The sequence below is a fragment of the Ornithodoros turicata genome, chromosome 5 (assembly GCF_037126465.1).
Source record: "Ornithodoros turicata isolate Travis chromosome 5, ASM3712646v1, whole genome shotgun sequence".
NCBI classification, from domain to species: Eukaryota; Metazoa; Arthropoda; class Arachnida; order Ixodida; family Argasidae; genus Ornithodoros; species Ornithodoros turicata.
The window spans coordinates 14165166-14185560 of record NC_088205.1 but is presented as its reverse complement, the minus strand read 5'-3'; the positions used below and the strand labels follow the sequence as shown (position 1 = coordinate 14185560).

At 44.3% G+C, this 20395-nt stretch overlaps 1 protein-coding gene across 3 annotated transcripts in view; it reads right to left on the bottom strand.

The window, feature by feature from the left end:
• LOC135394082 (alpha-2C adrenergic receptor-like) overlaps positions 1-20395 on the bottom strand; it is a 380096-nt gene that overhangs the window by 299596 nt on the left and 60105 nt on the right. For all 3 annotated transcript variants that reach the window (XM_064624563.1, XM_064624561.1, XM_064624564.1), the window contains exon 2: positions 13621-13687. The gene's annotated coding sequence lies outside the window, so the exon portion shown is untranslated. The remainder of the gene's footprint in view (positions 1-13620; positions 13688-20395) is intronic.

Genomic DNA, 20395 nt, shown 5'->3' with positions numbered 1-20395 from the left:
GTACTAAATTTTACCCGAAAAATGTAGTGTACAGCTTTGCCACAGTACAACACTACACTGCAGGCAAAGCACGATTTACAGGCATGATCCCAGGTTATCCCAGATAAACGTAAGAGACGGTTCTGTGCACCGATGTCAGCCTGCATTGAAAGTTTCACAGCGACGAGGGTAATAGAAGCGGAGGAGTCACGCGCTTTCGGCTGCCAATGGGAATGGCCGTAGCTCTGTACTCAATGACGTCTGCACTTTGCTCGGGAGTGTGCTCGAGGGCTTGTATCTCGCTAGGTAGGACAAGCAGAAAGGTAAATCTTCTTTCTTCACTATTCTGACGAGCAGTGCAATGGTTCATGATGTAACGAACCACATTGTAACCGCGATACAAAAGTCCGATTTTAGATTTTATTAGAGAAAAACCTATCCTTACTGCAAAATACTATAGGCTGGAGTGCAATTACGACCGCTTACTCCATTCCAATTCGCCAATAAAGTCCCGATCAATCTTGTTCCCCTTTGCTTTTCTTTTTTAACTTCCAACGACGGCCTTCCAATCTCCCGACGTTTCCAGTCGATAATGCTGTTTGACGGTCCAAAGCATCTAGAGGAACAAAAGCGACCAAGAAGCGATTTGGGGCCACTTTCTTTTGTTATCTACGCAAGTCTGACGTGCATATGAGCATAAACTCAGTCTCCAAATCAGCAGCGACGTCGAGAGAAGACGCCCGAAGAAAAATAGATTAAATACTGAAGGCAGCCAGTGGGCGTCGTAAGCCTCGGAATCGATAACCATCGGTATGCCACATCGATTTCCTGCCGGCACAGATTTTCTCATGAACATTTCGAGCACAGAGGAAGACGAAAGAGAGAGTCCCTCAAAAAAAGGTTTCTTTTTAATTATTCACGCCCGATGAATGATCTCGATGATGAGTTCTCGAAGCGACTAAGCCAGAATATCCCGCCTTTTCGAGTGAGCGTAATGAAATGAATTGTTCATTTCTCGCGCACTGAAACAAAGAGAGGAAAGAGGACACTGTCGGAGAAAAATGACCGCTTTCCATCTGCCGCACGCTGCAGCTTCGACAACTGCTGATGAGACGCGTTTGTTCTTAACTCGTAGTACTTCTGTGCGGCGAACCGTGTGTAGCAGTGGTGGGCAGTATCGCAGATACATGTATCTTCGATACAATCTTTCGATACATTTTGTGTATCGGTATTAGGTATCGCGTGCCAAAAATGAAAGTATCGGAGTATCGGTATCGAAAATACATTTTTAGTGTATCGTGTATTTTAACGATACTCGATACTAAAAAAAGACGCAAATATTGAGGCTGTAGTGAGACTTAGGGTCGGCGGCGATCGCTCAGGTGGTAGTACAAGCCAGGCCGCAGAGGCGTAGACATGTCGACCATAAATTCGCTCGAAGCTTACGTCCGCGCGCGCGCTCCATCGTCAAGGTCGCCCGGGGAGGAGGCCCTGGGCCCTGCCCTGGGACGCGCTCGTGGCCGCGCGCGGCTTCTAGTTGGTTCCAGAAGAATCTCTTCCGTCTCTTTCTACGGCGGGTGCGCCGAAAACGCCTTACACAGGACCAACCTCACGGCTTCTGGAACTGCGCTGCCCGATGTCCCCCTCTTCAGTGCGCAAGGGCACGTCCACTTGACTTGAAGTGTGGATTCCGCGTCTGCCATGCGGAAAGAATAACCGCAGGCTTAGCTTGAGCACTGTAACTCGTTCTACAGCTCACAATTCACAACGGCCAACTAAGAAAATCAAGTCAGAGGCAAAGTCAGAGGCTACCGGGTAAGTACTGCAGTACCAAACGAGAAAAGCAGCAGGAAAAAAGTTTCAGGTTTATTCGTATGCATAGTCAAGTGCTCACAGACCGGTACGCACGAAGAACATTGTCTTAAAGAATTGTTTTTTGCTAGGCTGCTTATTGATGCGATCGTTTCAACGTAACCATGGCTTCAGTCTAAAGTTCTAACAAGACTAGCTGCTTAGACAGTGCAACGTCATTAAATCCGTGCGGTCGGATACGTTCAAGCCCTGTCAGAAAAAGTGCGCTATAAAAATACACCAAAGGCTCTAGAAATAACGAATAAATGTTTTTACTTCCCTAATCATATTACCAGCTTTATTATAATGTTATTTCAGTGATGTAAACTTCGCGAATCATAACACCAGCTTTATTATATTGTGATTTCAGTAATATAAACTTCGCTAATCATAGCACCAGCTGTATTATATTCGGGATTTCAGTTATGTATCGAAGCATCGACGATACAACTAGTACCGAGTATCTGTATCGAAAATCAATTTCGGTTCTGTATCTTGTATCGGTATCGGAAATAAAATTTTTGAGGGCATCGAGTATCGGCATCGAAGATACTTTTTTGAAGTATCTTGCCCAGCCCTGGTACCTGGACGACGGTGTAGGGTTAGAAGATTTGTAAAAGCTGATAAATTTATGGAATGGGTCGCTAGGCAACCAGGTAGGTTAAGTGACGCGGGTCGAGTGGGTACCACATTCGTTCGTACCTCCAGGTACCTTCTAGTACCCCAGGTACCTCCAAGTTGGAGCCAACGACCGGGAGAATTTTTTTAAGCCTTCATGTTTGTGTTTGTTTACGTGTCTTGCCCATCGCTCAGGCTTGCCTATCATGGACCGGGAGGATGGTAGGATCTAACCACCGACTGCTCTGCCTCGTGTTGTCCCTGGGCTTTCAGTTGACCTTCCAAGGAGACGTTGTCGCAGTCCTCCCTGAAGTCGGTCCAAGTCGCGTAGTAGCACCCTGTCTTCCAGTCCTTCCGCTCTCCATGTCTGCGCACGTCTGCGCACTGCTCGTGGCAGCATTTAATTCGCGGCGCTAAATTAGCGCTTTAACACTTCTGATACGGCAATGAAAAGAACAAAAGCGGGACGGCCTTTCGAAATAGTGAAGGCGGGCGGCCTTTCGAAGCCGGGATTACGGATAATACGAATTCCGCCATTAGGCCTACAGGGACACAACTACTTTGAGGATATGCAGAAAGCCGATGGCAAAATCCTTTAATTGTGCAGCAAAACCCAGTGACATATAGTATGGGATTCCAAAGCGGCGATGATGACCGCAGAGTAACATATGAAGAAGCAAGTACTGACAACTAAAATTACGTATCAGTATAGCTGTTCGGTTGGATAGCAATTCATGGCATGTCTGTAGCGAAGTTAGGTGTTATAGATCAAATAGGGCGAGCTATATGCAGGATACGAACGTAAGGCTTTCACCATTTCGTAGCTCTAACGGACATGGTATACGAATTTTCCCAGGTGCGAAGTATCAACGGAATGTAAAATACTCGACAGGTAAACGTCAAGTAAACAACAAACAATGAAGATTATAACTTCCTACTCTCGCTTCAGCTTTGGTGGGGTACTCCTCTGGAAACTTACCGACACAATTATTCGTGCGAAACAGATGCGAAACTTTTCTTTCGCGCGTCCGGATATAACGATGCTCCTATCACACTTTTTTTCTTTCTACCGAGTGGAATCCTCTCTATCAACCAAGCAGATACGCTATATACGAATTGCACATGATCCAGGCTGTATGGATCTTCTCATCGATCCGTCATTTCTCCGTCGACCTCCGTCATTTCTCCCGCGTGTATTGAAACTACCACTGCAGGATGTTGAAGACGGGCCGTACCATCGTAATTATACGGCCCGGAATTATTCGTGCCAGAGCATTAAACTTACGGCTCCTCGTTCAGCGATGCCTGTCTGTACGCGGTCGTTAGTCCTCGTACCCTATGTACATCAGGTTCGTTGGGACAATTTTGTGCATACTTGTTTCTTTTATCACACAGAGCGACATCCCAATTTCCGGGCTTTGGTTTCGTTCCTGAGGTGCATTTGGATTTGGCCTCCTAATGATGGTAGTTGTAGACAGATGACAACGATGTTTACGATAACAATGATAACTATGATCGTGATGGACGTTACAGTTGTCGTTCTGCGGATTAGTTCTTTTCCACCTGAGGCAGGGTTCTTTAACGTGCTCTCAAAACTCTGCACACAGTATTTAGTGTGCCTAGAGTGCCAACGTGTCTAAGCAACTTGTACCGCACCACCAGGCTGCAGGCGTCATCTGTCGGGTTCGAACCAGCAAGCTTGGTATCTGTAGGTGGACATGTTAGGAGGTGATCGACTGTGCCCGGTCCAGTAAAAAGAAAGAAAAATACTACACCGGGGGGGAGGAGACATGGTTATTGGAGAAAAAAAAGGGGTCAGGCGTAGGCCGACTTGCTATTCCTTCAAAAAAGAAAAACAGACACACACACACACACGCACAAAAAGGGGGCGTACACGGTGTGTAGGGTCAACACTTGGCGTACGCAGGTACAAGGTGTGCGAGAAACATTTTCGCGCTGACATTTGTATCGCGTGAGCCTCACGTTTTAGAAAAGAAGAAAAACAACAAGGCAAAATACTTGAAGAGGATCCTCTTCGCGCATTGATGCACGAAATACTTCTCTAAAGATCGTTCTACAAGAAAAAGTGCATGCATGAGACAAGAGAAAGACGTCGCTGAAATGCTACTGCGAAGAGCTACCACTTCCGGTAGACATGACAAGCTTAGTTGGAGAGAGGCGGGCGTACTTCGAGCGCATTGACTTCGCGCCGCCGCACGAAACACTGGCTAGTATGAGATATGGAATCGCGAGGTGATGAGAATATGAATGAATAATGATAGTATGTACATCCTTGTCCTCGGTATGGCATGAAGCCCTCATGGCCAGATAATGTTCGTGCACAAAAGCATGGAAGTCACAACAGGACACAAAACATTGCACCAACACCACCAGTGACCGTAGATATCTAGGCTTTCTCCTCCCCTCTTTGCTTTCTTCTTCTTTTGTTTTTGTTTTTCCCCTGTAGTAGATGATCTTTGTTGACCATCTCCGTCCGCCAATGTTTTCCACACAAACATACCCACAATGATGAGGGGGCAAAGAAACATCATCGGATGAGTTAGTCTATTATCTCATTTGGAGCAACAGCGCCGATGGTCCACAACGCGCTCCGGAAATAGTGCCTGTAATTCGAAGTACAAATTCTGGGTTCCTCATCTGCACAGATGAAAAATGAGCTCTTATCCCAGTGCTTATGGAAGTCCCATCGGAGCGTACGCGTTGCCTAGGCAACCTTCTGGATGACCGCCTCGAGAGCCATTGCTCTAAGAAAAGTCGCCGTTGGGCCGCACCACTGGAAAGACCCGGATACACGCAGCGAAAGAAATATGAGCTCGCAAAGTTCTCATGCAAAGTGTATGAATGATTGATTATGGCCAAAGCGGACCTTATAGTATGGAACTGTCCATAAAAAAAAGAGAGAGAGGAAAGAAAGATAAACACAGAAAAGAGTTGTGTGTTCGCCGGATATCTTGATTTGCGTAGGGGATATTTGCGTTTGTGGTGTCCTCTTTGCATAAAAGTCTACAGTAAAAGAAATAAGAGTTTCTCTGGAGAGCGTTGGTATTTGTAGTGCTCCAAAGCAACTGACGGGATTGAGAAATTGCATTTTCGTGTTCATGGCTTCTAAGGTTAGTACGAACGCTAGCATTTCTAAGGATCCCGAGATTTTCATCGTTACAGTACTTTACCCGAGCAGTGCGGGTGGTATGGCGCTTCTTTCGCTAATTTATTGGGACAATAAGAGGCAGTAGAAGAGGCGTTCCTTCTCATTCTTCGTTAAAAAATGGTAATTTCATTGCAATTTTTTATTACTGATCGAACTTTGAGTGGTATCGGCTGCTGCATAGGACATAAAGCTGTGGCAGAAGATTAGTAGATAAGTTATTTTAATGAACGCGAAGGTATATGTGTAAATATTCGTGACAGTGAACAGTTTTATCCGCTGATTAAAAATGCCCAAACCGAGACTAGCAGAGGGATGGACATGCAAGACTTAAATTTCTGTCGAGCAACAAAGTAAAGCAGTCAGTAAAGCAGTCGAGAATGCCTGTCCAAACTATTGGAATGGAGCCACGCGTTTAAGTTGCGCCGCTGACTGGATTCTTCGACAATTGTCTTATTTCATGCTCTACTCTAATTTCTAATGAGGGAACACGAGCCTTTTTTAGTGAGCACTCCACGTAAATAATTTTGATTTTATTTGCATTTTAACTTCGATTTTGAATACCGTCGGGGTGCACACATTTTCTCCCGTCAACAGCGAGGCTTAGTGCATCGTACGCAAAGGCGATAGCGTACGATGCACTAAAACTGTATAATAACGAGTTCTAGTTGAGGCGTACGCAATTGTCTTGCGTATGCAAATCATATGGTGTCCTCACTGCGCACGCGCAAAACGCAAAGCCACTTTCGGCGCATATAAACATACGCCTACAATTTCGTTGCGTACACATAGCGACTACTTACGAAGCAGTAAAGCTCTCTATGTTCACTCGTAGTGCTACAGAGGGCGTGTTACTGTTCATTCAGAGTCAACTGCACAGCGGCAAAAGCAAGCCGCAAATTCACGTTCTCTCGCGCATCACTCTCGCACTAACACGCAAACACTACATACGCCGCAAAGCATAAAGGTCACGTGCGTGGTGTCTGGTTTCAAAGACACCCAACTGAACAGAAAGCGTAGCTATTTTAAGCGTAAAAAACTTTGTAATTTCGGAGCAGGTTCCTGTAGGAGCGCTTTATGAGCGAACTCCATGCAATCGCTCGCGTTCATCTCAAATTCGTTTCGGCGCGGGCTTAACAATACGCACCAGGAAAAATGCCTCCGGAGCGAAACTCGGGGAAATAGGCAAAATTTGCTTGGGGCTAAAGAGTGCTGCCGTACATTGATGCTGCATAACCGCCTCGTTACCACGCAGCGGCACTTGGGCGACGCAGCACGAAATCGTTTATACGTACGCACGTTTGTTGCTCTGTCGTTTTAGATGTGACGGAACGTGCGTAATTAACGATAACCTTCCAAAGAAACGACGCGATAGAATGAACTGATGCCAGTGAGACTCGGGGCATTAGGAAGCCGTGCCTCGTAGGTTACGTACTGTTTGGCAACACTTTTTAGCTCGGCCCTTTCTCTGTCCGACTGTTTTATTCGCATAATACGCCGGGCATTTACGTAGCGAGACAACTACATGATTCTAAGCGACGCTGCGGTTGTTCGTCGGTGTTTTGCCCATCGGAAAGTTTTTTTTTAACGAAATCTCAGCACACAGGACAGGATGTCTTCGATCAATGCCATTCCGACCTTGGAATTAATGAGTGAACACGTTATTTTTATTTCTTTTAATGGAATTTTAGTCTTCGGTAAAATCGTAGAACGTGAAGAAAAACAATGTGCAAGTTTCCGGCGATGCAGAATCAAAAATAATTAATTAATTTTTAATGTATATAGTAAACAGCTGATGCTCTTAACCGTCTTTGTTATTTTTGATTCTTCGGTAAAACACTGAGAAGCTGCATGCTGGCAACTGGTCCACCGTGGCAGGTGTAATGCACGTTTCTAATTCGTCTTAATCGGATTGACTGCGTTGTTGACTTTCTGGTACAGATCCCGTCAACCTTAACAGTAACACCTGAAAAAAAAAAAAAAAAAAAGAAAAGGTCTCGTTCCCGAGCTCGATTACAGCAACCCTTGGGGCCAGAAGGAAATCTTAGTTGAACAAAATAAAATTATTCTATTAGTTTAACGCAAGGATTTTGTTAGCATAACATTCCTCCAGCGCCCCCCGGTCGCTGTTATCGCGCTTGGAAATGAGACTTTTTTTTTTTTAAGTGTTATTATTAAGGTCGACGGGAGCTGTATATCAATGCCAGACGACGTTTTTCACCAGTACGTAGGTTGGACTTGGAGCACGTGTAAAGAAGCCTACCTCCACAGGTACGTTCCCCACTTGATGACAATAAATCTTGTGAAGAAGTGTTCAAGATTCTAAAAAAAAAAAAAAACATATTCAGAATCACAGGCAAGGCACCTACAAAGCGCTCACCGTTAACAACTGTAATGGCGAAAATATTTAATCAAAACTGCCTAGTAATAACCGATACATCTGTATTAGAGCGGTTCGACGTGAACTGCGACCGGAACAAGACAAGTTACCTTAGCCTCACATATGCATCTTTCTGGATCGTATAGCTAAGAGATAGGTATGTGACTTGTAAAGTTGTTAAACTAAACTTTCCTTGAAATTTTAAAAGCACACTTCGCAATCCAATCGCAATCCAAGCAGAACAAAAATTCCAGGATCGCAATTATTCGCAGCGTCGCTGTTTTATGTCGGCGATCACAGCATAGTACATTTGCCTCGTTTGCAGTTTTGAGGTAACAGTTACAGAAGCGTTAAGAGTAAGTCATGCATACGAGCACATCGAACATCAAGAACAAAACAAAAAAAACATTCCCCCACTGTGCTGCGAGCGTGAACATTTTTACGACTGCATTCCGCTAGAAGAGTCGCGCGCAAGTAAGAAAAAAAGGAAAAATAAATAAAAGAAAGAAAGACAAAGTCCATCCAATATAAAAGGTGTAAAGTCCGACGGGAACCAACACAGGGAAGTCTAGTTCCAGTCCAGAGGCGCGAGCGACCCCCATTTGCAAGAAGAGCCGAGTTACGACTCGTAAACAGCAAATGAATCCCATCATGCCGACGCAATAAAATGGCTTCCTCGGAAATTGCTCACTCGGTCCACTGCACGTGAGTCAACCAAATTTCCAATTAGCCACGGCCACCTGAACCTCGAATTGACTTGGAATCGGTCTTAGGTGGGTCCCGCATCAGTGACCAAACACGGCTCCAACTTCCCAATACAAACACGGACTCGTTCGAGGCTTGTTTTGCCGAAGGTGCTACTTCGTGGCGTCCCCTCATTTGTAAAGAGACTCTGGAACAGGTAATTATAGCATGCAGATATTGGAAAGGCATCGTCTGTCGGTTATCCTTGTAGGACAGGTGGGAAGTAGCCTTGACGCGATACGTATTGCGTTCCTCTTAATGATAGGCTCGTTGACGCTGTCATTAGAGAGTTTTAGGCTAACGTAGAAGTTTCACGATAACCTTTCCGAAAACATGATAAGCCAATTGCGTGATTCGTTTGAAGTGGGTGACGTCACGTTGCTGATTAGAGAGCTTTAGTACGTCGAACGCAAAGGCTATAGCGTACGCAACATATACCGTTGGTGGTTCTGAGCACTGCTCGAAGCCCTCTTTCTGTTATTGGCGTGCGCAGAACAATCAACGCTATCCCTTGCGTACGGAAAGGCGATAGCGTACGATGAATTACTTTGCATGTAATTTGTTGTATGTTCCTTTTATTATGCCACTCACCTCTGTAATTCCCTGACCTGAGGGTAAAGAAAGAAAGAAATATGTTCTAAAACTCTCTACTGACTGACAGCGGTACGGAGTAGGAAGGCGCTTACGGTTTCCTAGAACTCTCTAATAGAACTCTCTTTTCCTTTTCTTTTCTTTCCCGTTTTCTGTTCTTCTTGTCCTTTTCTTTTCGTTCCCCTTTTCTCCTTTTTTCTTCTCCTTCCTTTTCTTTTCTTCATTTTCTATTCCTTTTCTTCTCCCATTTTTCTTTTTTTTTTTTTGAATAGCAAGCCGACCTCCGTCCAGTGTTGTACTCGCTACCCGAAAAAGGTAGCGCAATACCGATACGCGCTACCTGAGCAAAAAGTAACGACATCCCGATATCGTTACACGTACCTAACAGTAGCGGAATACCGCCACCGTTACCCGTAAAAAGTAACGCGATACTTCATGCGCTACTTTTTAGGAAAGAAACAAACAGTATCGTTGATGACGTACTTCAAACGTCTTAAAATAATAAATAATAAAATAAAACAATATCTTAAAACAATAAATCGACGTCCAATGAACGTTACACGTAGGTTGCCTGAAGGCTAAAATTTTGAAAACCTGTTTTTTACAGATTTACTAAAGCCTACTCGGTATCCTGCATATCTTTTTCTCTTCCTCTAAAGCAAATAAAGCACAAAGCAAGTCTACCGATAAAAGGCTCAGCAGCTTTGTCACAAAAAGAACTCGGATTGCTCGGAACGAGAAGTTAGTAAACATACCATGGTGTGCTTTTTCAAATTGGACGTTGACTTCCTTGACGCACAGATAAAGCTTTCCCACCGAAGCGCATAGTAGACATCTGAACACCACGCTACTGTTTTGTACTGTAGCAGGCCATGGTCCCTCCATTGCAGCGGACAAGAAATGGCAACTGTCAAGCACCTAAGCGTACGTGGTGCAATGTCATGTGGAATGTCATAACTCATAGCTAGCGAGGACGGCTCCAGAATGGAGTGACGTCAGTTTGCAGACAATTCCGACAATGCACCAAATCTTCAAGAAGGTTCATCCCAAATAGGGAACACGTGGAGGACACATCCTCTTTGTAAGATAACGGCCTCTGTGCCCTCCTTTCGGCTATTTGCCCGGTCTTCCCAGAATGAGTTGTGTGATATCGGGCAGCCTGATCGAAGGCAGGCAGAGAGGAGGCTTGATGATAGGTCGAAGTCGAGTTGTCGCGAACCCCAGCTCGGAAAGTAGCGGTAGCGCTCAAAGATTGCGCTACCGCAAATTTGTAGCGGAAGTACTTCTTTCGGTACCAGTTTAAAAAAGTAGCGCGATCTCTACTCCGCTACCGAAAAATGTAACGGATACGGTAGCGCCGCTACTAGTAACGGCGCTACGTACAACACTGCCTCCGTCTGGCTGACGGTTCCTTTCTTTTTTCTAAATAAACATATTCTCCCCCCTTCTCTAATAGAGAGTTTTAGTATATCGTACGCTATCGCCATAGCGTACGTAAGGGATAGCGTTGGTGGTTCTGCGTACGCGCAATGCATAAACAGAGCTTTGCGCATTGCGCGGAACCGCCACCATATCCCTTACTTAACTCTCTATTCTTTCGACGGTATCCTTGCTAATGGCAGCAGCAACCAGCATCTGGTACCGTGACCACATCGCTGCCATGTCATCGGAGTAATGTTGTTCAGAAGAGATGAAGCGGTGCTCATGGCATTGTAGTTTCACAATTATGTTTCACAATTCAAAATCACAATCCAAAGTTGCAACTAAAATCCACAAAATCCTTATCGGAAAACAATCAAGATAGAGGCCACCTTGTAAACTTTTATAGGAAGCTACCATGTACTTTCAGTGCGGTTCACCATAGGAAGATGCGTAGGCTTCATAATATATGGAGGTTAAGATACATGCGGAAGAAAGATGGCGCAATTATCAACTGATCGCACATTTTTCCTCAATGCATCGACGTACGATCGGCATGCGTACACATAACACACGTATCGCAACATTGAACTGGTGCGACAATAGAGCACAATCTTTTTAATGTTAAACGAGGAACTGTCAAAGCTAACGCCTCTAAGCAGGAAATGTAGAAACAAACCTCTTGTACAAGTTCAATTTGCTAAGTCATCCCGCTTGCACCCCTTTGAGCACGTCCCTGTGTCTCCATACCAACGTACCTATCCCCGAAAGTGCAAAACCTTCACCTGTTTTCCACCATCATTCAACTCCGTTCGAGGAACATAAATGCGCACGCTTTAGAAAACATTGATGATGCGAAGAGAAGAGAAAAAATATGCATTGTATCGGGAGAATCTCCGGCAGACGCGCTTTCTGTTCTAGTTTTATTTATTCTATATCCATCTCAGACAGGAACATTTTCACCACGTTGACAAACCAAGCTCGACAAATGCACCCATCCGCAATACTGTCGATTTTCTGCTCATAAATAAATCAGCAACCCTTATAGACGCGGATCCACGGACCGAGAGCTTCGTGGGGCGCCGGAAAGGAAAAAAAAAAAAAAACGAAGATAAAAAATAAAAATTAAAACAGCTGAAAAGTTTTTGACAGGGAGCTATACATTGGTTATCGTTCTTTAAATCAGTCTCCAGCAGAGATTTCGCGCTGCGGGACCGAATTCGAAAGGGTTGTGTACATTAGAAGCTTCCTTCAGAGGGATTCAAGAGGTACGATCCACATAGATTGTGTATTAAAGGAGCGCAGCGAGATGCTAAGTGTGAAACCTGTGCTTAGTAGTGGTTTGGTACACTCTAAGAAGAAGAAAAAAAAAGTATAATGGGGAGTAATTGCAGCTCCTAGTCCCCTAGACTGCCAATTATTCCCCATTTTAGTCCCCTAACCCCGACATTTACTCCAGAGGACTGCAAATTGCCAATGAACTTCGCAAATGGTCTTCCGAATGCAACCGACTACGTAAATATGTGCTCTTGGTCGATTTGATGGCCTAGGCTGTATAACTCAGCCAACTTAGCAATTTTCCACACACACACAGAGTAAGAAACAGTTAGTGCTTCTTTCTTCGCAAATTGTACCCTATGTATGTCGTAAGATTTTATATCACTCGATATATCACGGTTGACGGTTTTGATTCGAAGTATTTACATGCATGCGCACGAATTGTGTACATGGGACTCTTAGGGCAGAGCTTTAAATGCAGTCTCCATTCTATGACATTCATTTACTCCCGTGCATTTACTCCTGCAAGGGACTATTTTTGTGGCAATGCATTTAGTCCCCAAAAGGAGTAAAATTGCTCCTTTTTTTCTTACAGTGTAGTTCGATCACTACAAAACACTTTCCCGAGTGAAGTGGTAGGAGCCGAGCACATAAGTTGAGGGCATAGGAGACATTTCATCATTATGGTGTTTCTGTGTATAGGGAGTCACCCTTTGCAGAAGCGAACGCCGCAAAGCCACCATTTTTACGCTACCGGTGACAAATGCTTGGATACTCTGTTTCCACCGACTTCTCCAAACATCCTATAATAATATTACACAACTATTAGACAATAACCCGCTGAGGGTGACTTCAGTGCGTCTCGGGCCCAAATCTATGACAGATGGCTGCAAGCAAGTCGCCTGCGTTTAACATAGACAGGTGAATTAGAGTAACACGTGCAAACTAATGATAAAATAGGGTACCTAGACATTCGTCCCTTTGAAAACTGAGATAGCTAAAGCATTAGGCAGCTGAAACTAAGGCACCAGAGCAGAACAAGGAATGCAAACAAGTAAAAAGAGACATGGGATTGAGAACAATAAGGTTTCTCCCAGCTCCGTTCCCCTAAAATTTACAACGATATGATTTTTGTGAAAGGGTAATTTTATTCTATAAGTCATACTTCGATTACCCATAGTTGGTCCCTCAGAGATATATTTTACGGAGTTCTGCCAGTATATGGAGGCTTTCCTGGGGTCACGTTGAGGGCATTGAGGAAACTACCATTGGAAACTGCAGAGGAAGTTGACAAGGAGTGTAGAGTTTCGCCAAAGCAGCGCAGGTTGCGCTTTGGAGACAAAATGGCGCATATATCGTAGCAGACGACGCAGTAGTCTTCACCATACGCAGACAGAGTTCACCAACGCACTTTCGACCTTGCTGACGTCACGTCAGGGCTCAGGTACGTGTACAACGTGATGTGACTTAGGATGTCAATGCTGTAAAAGGGGAGAGACGAAAGAATCTACATATATCAAGGTACTGACAGCAAGGTCGTCACCTGGGCGTCGCATAACTGCCGTCGGGGAAGCAATGATTTGAAAGTACTTACATTTCATGTTGGCGCCAATGCAACGAATCTGTCAGTTTGGTCCTTCAGAAGTTTCCCACTGCCAGGCCTGCAAAAATATTCACATTCAGTGGCAGTTGGTCCGGATCTGCTTAATGAAATATACAAATATTTAAAGTTTTCACATTTCTCCAATCATGGTTCATCTGTTCATAGTTCGAGGATTTATTTCACGTGACCTGACTCCGTTGCTTTGCGTTACCGTTTATCGTTTGCGTTACCGTCGGTTACCGTTCGTTGAGTTGTTTGCCTGTGTCGTCTATCTTTTCGCTCGCACAAGCTCAGGTGTTTCTTCATCATGGAGTTTATGCTACGCCTTGCCAACGTCTATGCCGTTTTATGTGATATGCAAGTGACTTTTGCCGCAACTTGGTCTACGTCTGGATAAACAGATAGACTGACAAAATAGGCGAAGCAATGGGATAGACAATACAATTCAGAAATTGGGCCAAACCAATCTGTATATTATCAACACATATATGTAAATATGCATACATGCTACAATATAAAGCATGCATGTATTAGATTAGATATGTTTTTGCTTTTTTCATTTCATATAAAATTATAACCTATACACTTATCTTAATTTTAAAGTCAATATTTCGTTAACCTGAGTATCTTGTACAGAAAAACGCAAAAGAAATGCAAATTTTTGCACATCCTAATGTAATTTCATTGGCCAGTTGTTGCTGTGAAAGCCTAAACATTTCATTTCTTCGTTCCCAATAAATACATCAACACGTGAAAATGTGGGAACCACAACAATGGAAAACTTACGACACCGCTACCAAACAGCGTAGCAAATGACCTAGGGCCTGCATGAGCACCATGTTGTACGGTGGTGTACAAGTGTTCACGGCGATTCGCACACAGATAAACTCATAGGGATCAAGGGACACGATCAAATCCAGAAGAAAAAAAAAGAAGAAGAAAGAAAGAAAGAAATAAGCTGCTCATTCTTAAAGAAAATTCGCTGTTTCTCTTATAAGAAAATTCGCTGTTTCCCCTATAAAAATATTATCATAGCCACTAGCGAGCTATCGCTTAAAACCGATGAAAAGCCGCTTTCGCCGGATTTAGGAACATTTCATCAAACATGAACAATCTCTGTCTGCGCTATTTCAGTTGCATTCTTTTTTGCCGATCACACTGCGCTCTGGAGAACGAAAAACATGCGCCCATTGAAAACCAAAACATGTGCTAGGGGTTATTGATTACTTGTGCTTAGGGCCATTTTATCCCTTCTTTTTTGTTCCTTTCTCATTCCGCTCGGATTGTATAACGGTTTTTCGAGAAAATTGAATGTCGGAAACACACAGTTCATGTTTGCTTAGTCCAAGACAACCGATTTGTAAACATCCACAGCAAGCACCGCGCGGAGACTCTTTAAGCAGGCACGTCTTAATGGGGAACGGCTTTGTAATAAAAACTTGCGTAGATGTTTTTCTTACAAATATCTCGCCAGAGGCTGGGAGCGTTCTTGTTCTTGATGAGATAATAGAGTTCTAGCTTAACGCTGCACATTATGTCAGGCAGCAACTTATAAGTCTCACGAAATACGCAAGTTAGGAGCCTATCGTACTGGAGTTCTTAATTAACTTTCATAGGTTGTGTTTATATGCCCTTGTGGGGGCTTCTGTCCTGTCCTGCAAGTGACGCGTTGACTAGAGATTTTAAGTGGAAGGCATTATAGAGTATATTTCCAGATCGATACTGGATCTCCCAGTGAATATAATCGCAATATCAAGTTCCATAAAATCACATCCGGCTCTACTTCACGCGGAGTTGATGCGCTGTAAGATAATTAAAATTTTAATATATGTTGTGTTTCGATACTGTCAAAACTGCAGCTTCGTCACAGTACAGAGCGTCGCGTGATACCGACTGACTGCTTCCAAGTTTTCGGTGCTTCTGGTAGCATTAAGGAATGGCAGTGGATGGGAAAATAACCAAAAGGATGACTCGAACCTACAGGTTCCGTTTTCCGGTCCGGACTTCCTGTCGTCCACTGAATTACTCCAGACGCTTTAGTTCTTTCTTGTGTTTTCATCCTTCCTTCATCATCTTCACATAATTTTCCACGTGCAATAGGGTAGGGTACCGCACCACCGCGGTGAAACACCACATCTCATCGTCATCATTTATTATTGTTGTTGTTATTGTTGTCATCAACGCGCAAAGCCACAGAGGAACACTGGGTACACGCACTCATCTTAAAAAAAACTCATCTTCTTGTCTCTTACATTGGTGCTAGTCACACCCACATCCACACAGACGCGGACACATTTGTGACTGACCAGCGGTATCTTTCTCAAGTAATGTAGTAGCATCTCCATGCTACAAACTAGGTCTCTCGTAAAAATGCACTACACAACCTGTACTCTCGTTTTGTCGTGTGATGAATTCAATCTCTTCCTTTAATTTTTTTTCGCCAACACCAACATAATCAACTTCAACTTCCAACTGCAACTACGTAATTTCACGCGTATTAGCCGCGGTTTATGCGCGATTTTTTTTTCTCTACGGGCACTCTGCGGTTTATCCACCGGTGCGGCTTATCTGCTGACTATTTTTTCCTAGTAATTTCCCATACGCCGGTTTTAACGAAAGGGCCGACAGTGTCTCTGGAACAGCACTGCCCTGCCGATGCACGAACAGTGCGTAACAGGCACGGGTCCACATTCGAGTGGATTGATTTTCCTGGGTCATTCCCCCAAGCAGCTTTAACGAATGTGATGACAGTGATTCACGTCTCCTGGAAGACCACTGACCATAGGTGGGGAGTAACGCGTTACAAAGTAGTGCGTTACCGGTAACGCGTTACATTCGAGTAGTGAAATATGGTAACGCATTACTTTTGGGAGAAAAGTAATGAGTAACGTAACGTCATTACATTTTTAACAACTAACGCGTAACGGCGTTATGCGTTACTGCGTGTTTGGAAACTTGAAAGCTTGAGCGAGGATCGTGCCTGCAGAATCCGGGAAAATCCCCGATTTTTTCTAGTCATCTTCAACAATGATAACAAGGTCACATCGACACCCACGAAGAACGCAAAAGAAGGGTCATTGACCTACCCTGGTTGAGATGTCACCTTTGTTTACCACCTCTGTTTTTCACTCCCTCTGGTATTTTTCGGACGAATGGGGCAAAAGCGGCAGAAAAATAGCCTCTACCCTCTGAACAAGTAACAAAGTACCAAGGAATTGGCTGTTTGAATTTGTACTGTATGAGATAAAAGGTCACCGTCGCTATCAACCTTGACAAGGAGCATTCACCGGTCATTAGGCGTCCTCTCAGCCCAACGGGCGAAGCTCACAGATGAAAATTTTGAACATCAACTACTTCTGCGTTGCAATAAATCGTACATGTAAGTTGTGTTCATGCGTGACCTTGTTTGTGCTTGTATTCATTTGCGGAATGCACTTATGTGACTCAACCAAAAATGGTACATATAATAAGGACAACTGGTGAAGTAATGCAAAAGTAACGGCATTACTTATCAGAAGTAACGGCGTTAGTAACGCGTTACCTACTACCGCAACAGTAACGAATAACGTAACGCGTTACTTTTCGAAAAAGTAGTGGGTAACGGTAGTGCACTACAAAATAAAAGTAACTTCCCCACCTATGCGCACTGACCCATCAGTCCACGAAAAACGCCCAACAAGGGCACAATCCGATCTTCATAGAACTCTAGAACTGGTCTCCTTTGTTGTACACTATGCCGATCCCGGAGTATGGACCACATGGAGTATGGTTCATGGCCCTCTATGGTCTCCTTTGTCGCACAAATCAGTCGTATCGTATTGACCGCGGCTTATCTGCCAGAAAATTTTCAAAACGTTCCTAAAAACCCGTCCTGCGGCTTATTTGCGGTGCGGCTTATACGCGTGAAATTACGGTACATGTAGCGTGAGTACTGTGTATAGATCTGATGTTAATTGTAATAAAGTGTTCCTACCCGTTTTACCCTCCCTCAGTGTAACCACAGTTAATAGGGCTTTGGCGTCGCTTTTTACTTTGTATTGTATTATAGATCTGTTAAGATAGATAGATATAGAAAGACAGATGGATAGATAATGTTAAGCTATTACAAGCTCTCAAGAAGAAATAGACAACAAACTCATTTCCATTGTACTGAACTAATCAAATATATTTCGCATTAGGTTACTTTGAAAAGTTAACTTAGCCTTCGTAGGAAATTATTTTCTTCCTAGATGTTTTACGTGCGAGCAAAAAAACGCGAACGCGCCGACTGAGTCTCATTAATTACGCACGCAATTACAAAATGCGGCCGGATGACAGGCTATATTTTAACAAATTCATCTCGCAAGTGGAGTTCAGTTGACTGGCCGATTAAAAGACGAAGAAAGCGAGTAGCGGGCCAGGAGCGATTCGCAGAGCTCGTCCATCAAAAGAAGGCAGGTGCTATTAGCCAAAGCGGAGAGTGGCAATCAAAATTAGCTCACGAGAGAGCGGCTTCGAACAAGACATAAGGGGGAAGTAATAGCTGCACAAACGGAACTCAATTTCGGAATTAAGGTCCGACTTGGAACATGGCAAATATGCGGGAGGCAAATGAATTCCAGAGTAAGAGTACAGAAAGATGAGGAGGAGGAGGAGGAGCTGGTTGGAGCCATTGTCTCTCTATCCTTTGTATTCTTAATTGGCGAGTAGCGAGAGGACACATGCACTCACCTCAGACAACTCATGCCATTTTCACGGAGGAATAGATTATACAATACAGAATCCTGGCTTCATGTAGGATCGAGACAACGTTATAAGGTTAACTCTGCCTGTGTGATGTGCGCTTTAAGAAAAAAAAAAAAAGAGTTTTCTGAATCCCTTTGAAAACGAGGTACATTGCAACAAGCATTACTCTCTTTCACGACTAAATGCACGGGGGATTTATGCGAAGTTTAGGGACCATTTGCAGCATTGCTGGGGATGAAGTTTCAGGGTCAGCGCAGTAGAATAGGGACTAAATGCAATCCAGGAGACTAGAATCTTTAATTGCTGGAAAGGAAAATCTGTCTGGAGAGGCTGCCGGAATACCCAGCACAGCCGGTGGAAGGGGTTGGCGAGGATTCGAGCCTACCTCCTTTCGGTCTTCAGCATGACAAAAATAAGATGTTTCCACCAAACTGGAGCCTTTCACCTATAGAGGACTACGGCAGACGCAGCTAGGTGGCAGGTAATATGTAGATCAAAGAAAAAGAAAAAAAAACAGCAAAGAGAGAAAACGGAAGTATAACAGTGGATGGCAGACAGGTGCCGACTCACGAAAATGTCTTACAACCAGGCTGTCGAACCGAACCCGAACCCGAACCGTTATTTTTGCCGGAACCGAACCCGAACCGAAATTTTCATGACACTGTTGAACCCGAACCGGAGCAGAACCGTAAAAAATAATAGCGGTAACCGGTTCGCAACAAAACGGTTCGGACATAAAAGAAGTCAGCATAAGAGTTCCTCTCTATCCCCGAACGAAGACACATTGGTATCATCATCACGTGCCTATATCATTAATTTCAGAAATGTTCACCTAGCAGTCAGACGACGACGTATAGTAAGTATACTTTCAGCGTCTAAAAAGACGCTGAAAGACGCTTTCACATGTTGAAGCGCAGTTGTCCTTGTGAGTGCCGCGGCTAGCGCCCCACGCACGCGGTGCGGCGTCTACTCTTCAGAGACCAGGTGCCACGCGGACGAATGAAACACGAATGGAGTAGGCCAGTTATATAGCTCTACAGGACGAATATGTGATCAAATAAGCGCACAAGATTTCCCTTTACACGCGAGCAGCACAAATTAAACAAGTCAGAAACATGAGAAGTGGAGAAGGAGCGTACGCAGAACGGTGCCGGTTTGATTGGTCGTGCTTTGAAAAGTAAATGTGGTTCTGCTTATTGGTAGCGCAGTTGTGTCGTCGTGACACATTGCCGTTGTGTTGTGGATTAACAAGTACACTGCTGTGAGCTCGGACCAGAGTAAGGCTTGCAGGCGATCGGTTCACGCTGCGAAGGCAGTGTGCCGGCAAGTACTGTCGCCTATGTTACGCTGTCCATCTTATTAGGCTTCCTTTAAGTGTATCTTGCTGGCACTGTGCGTGTGAAAAAAGATATTTTGGGAACAGAAAGTAGCAGGACTACACCGCTTCAACAGCGTGAACTCTAGTTGCAATAAGTGTTCATCCATTTCTCATTTCTGTCACTAAAGGGCTACCTCACCGCTAGAGACGTCAATGCAGACAACAGCAGTAAGCTATTAGCCACGCATTTCCTGATAAAAGCAGTTTTATGGAACATATATAACGGAAGCGTTGAACCGGTTCGCGAACCGGTTCGGGGCTGCGAACCGGTTTGCGAACCGGTTCGATTTCTGGCCTGGCCGAACCGGAACTGAACCGGAACGAAATCAAAACAACGCGCACCCGAACCCGAACCGAACCCGTATTTTTTGCGGTTCGACACCCTGCTTACAACCTCGTTCTTTCCACAAACGTGATAGCCAGGATCCACTGCATGGCGCTCCTCGAGACGCTCCAGCTTAGCTGCAAAGCTTGGAATCTTTGCGAGGCATTGAGCGCTGCCAACAACGCTCCTGTGGTTAGGTGGCTCGAGCGCTACGATGGGTACAGTATATAATAATCTCAAAAGAGCAAAAAGGGCAATGCAAGACCCCGAAAACGAAATATGTTTTCCTTTGTGGTGGAGTGGGCTAATCTATCACGACGTAGCGTTTTCAGAAACAG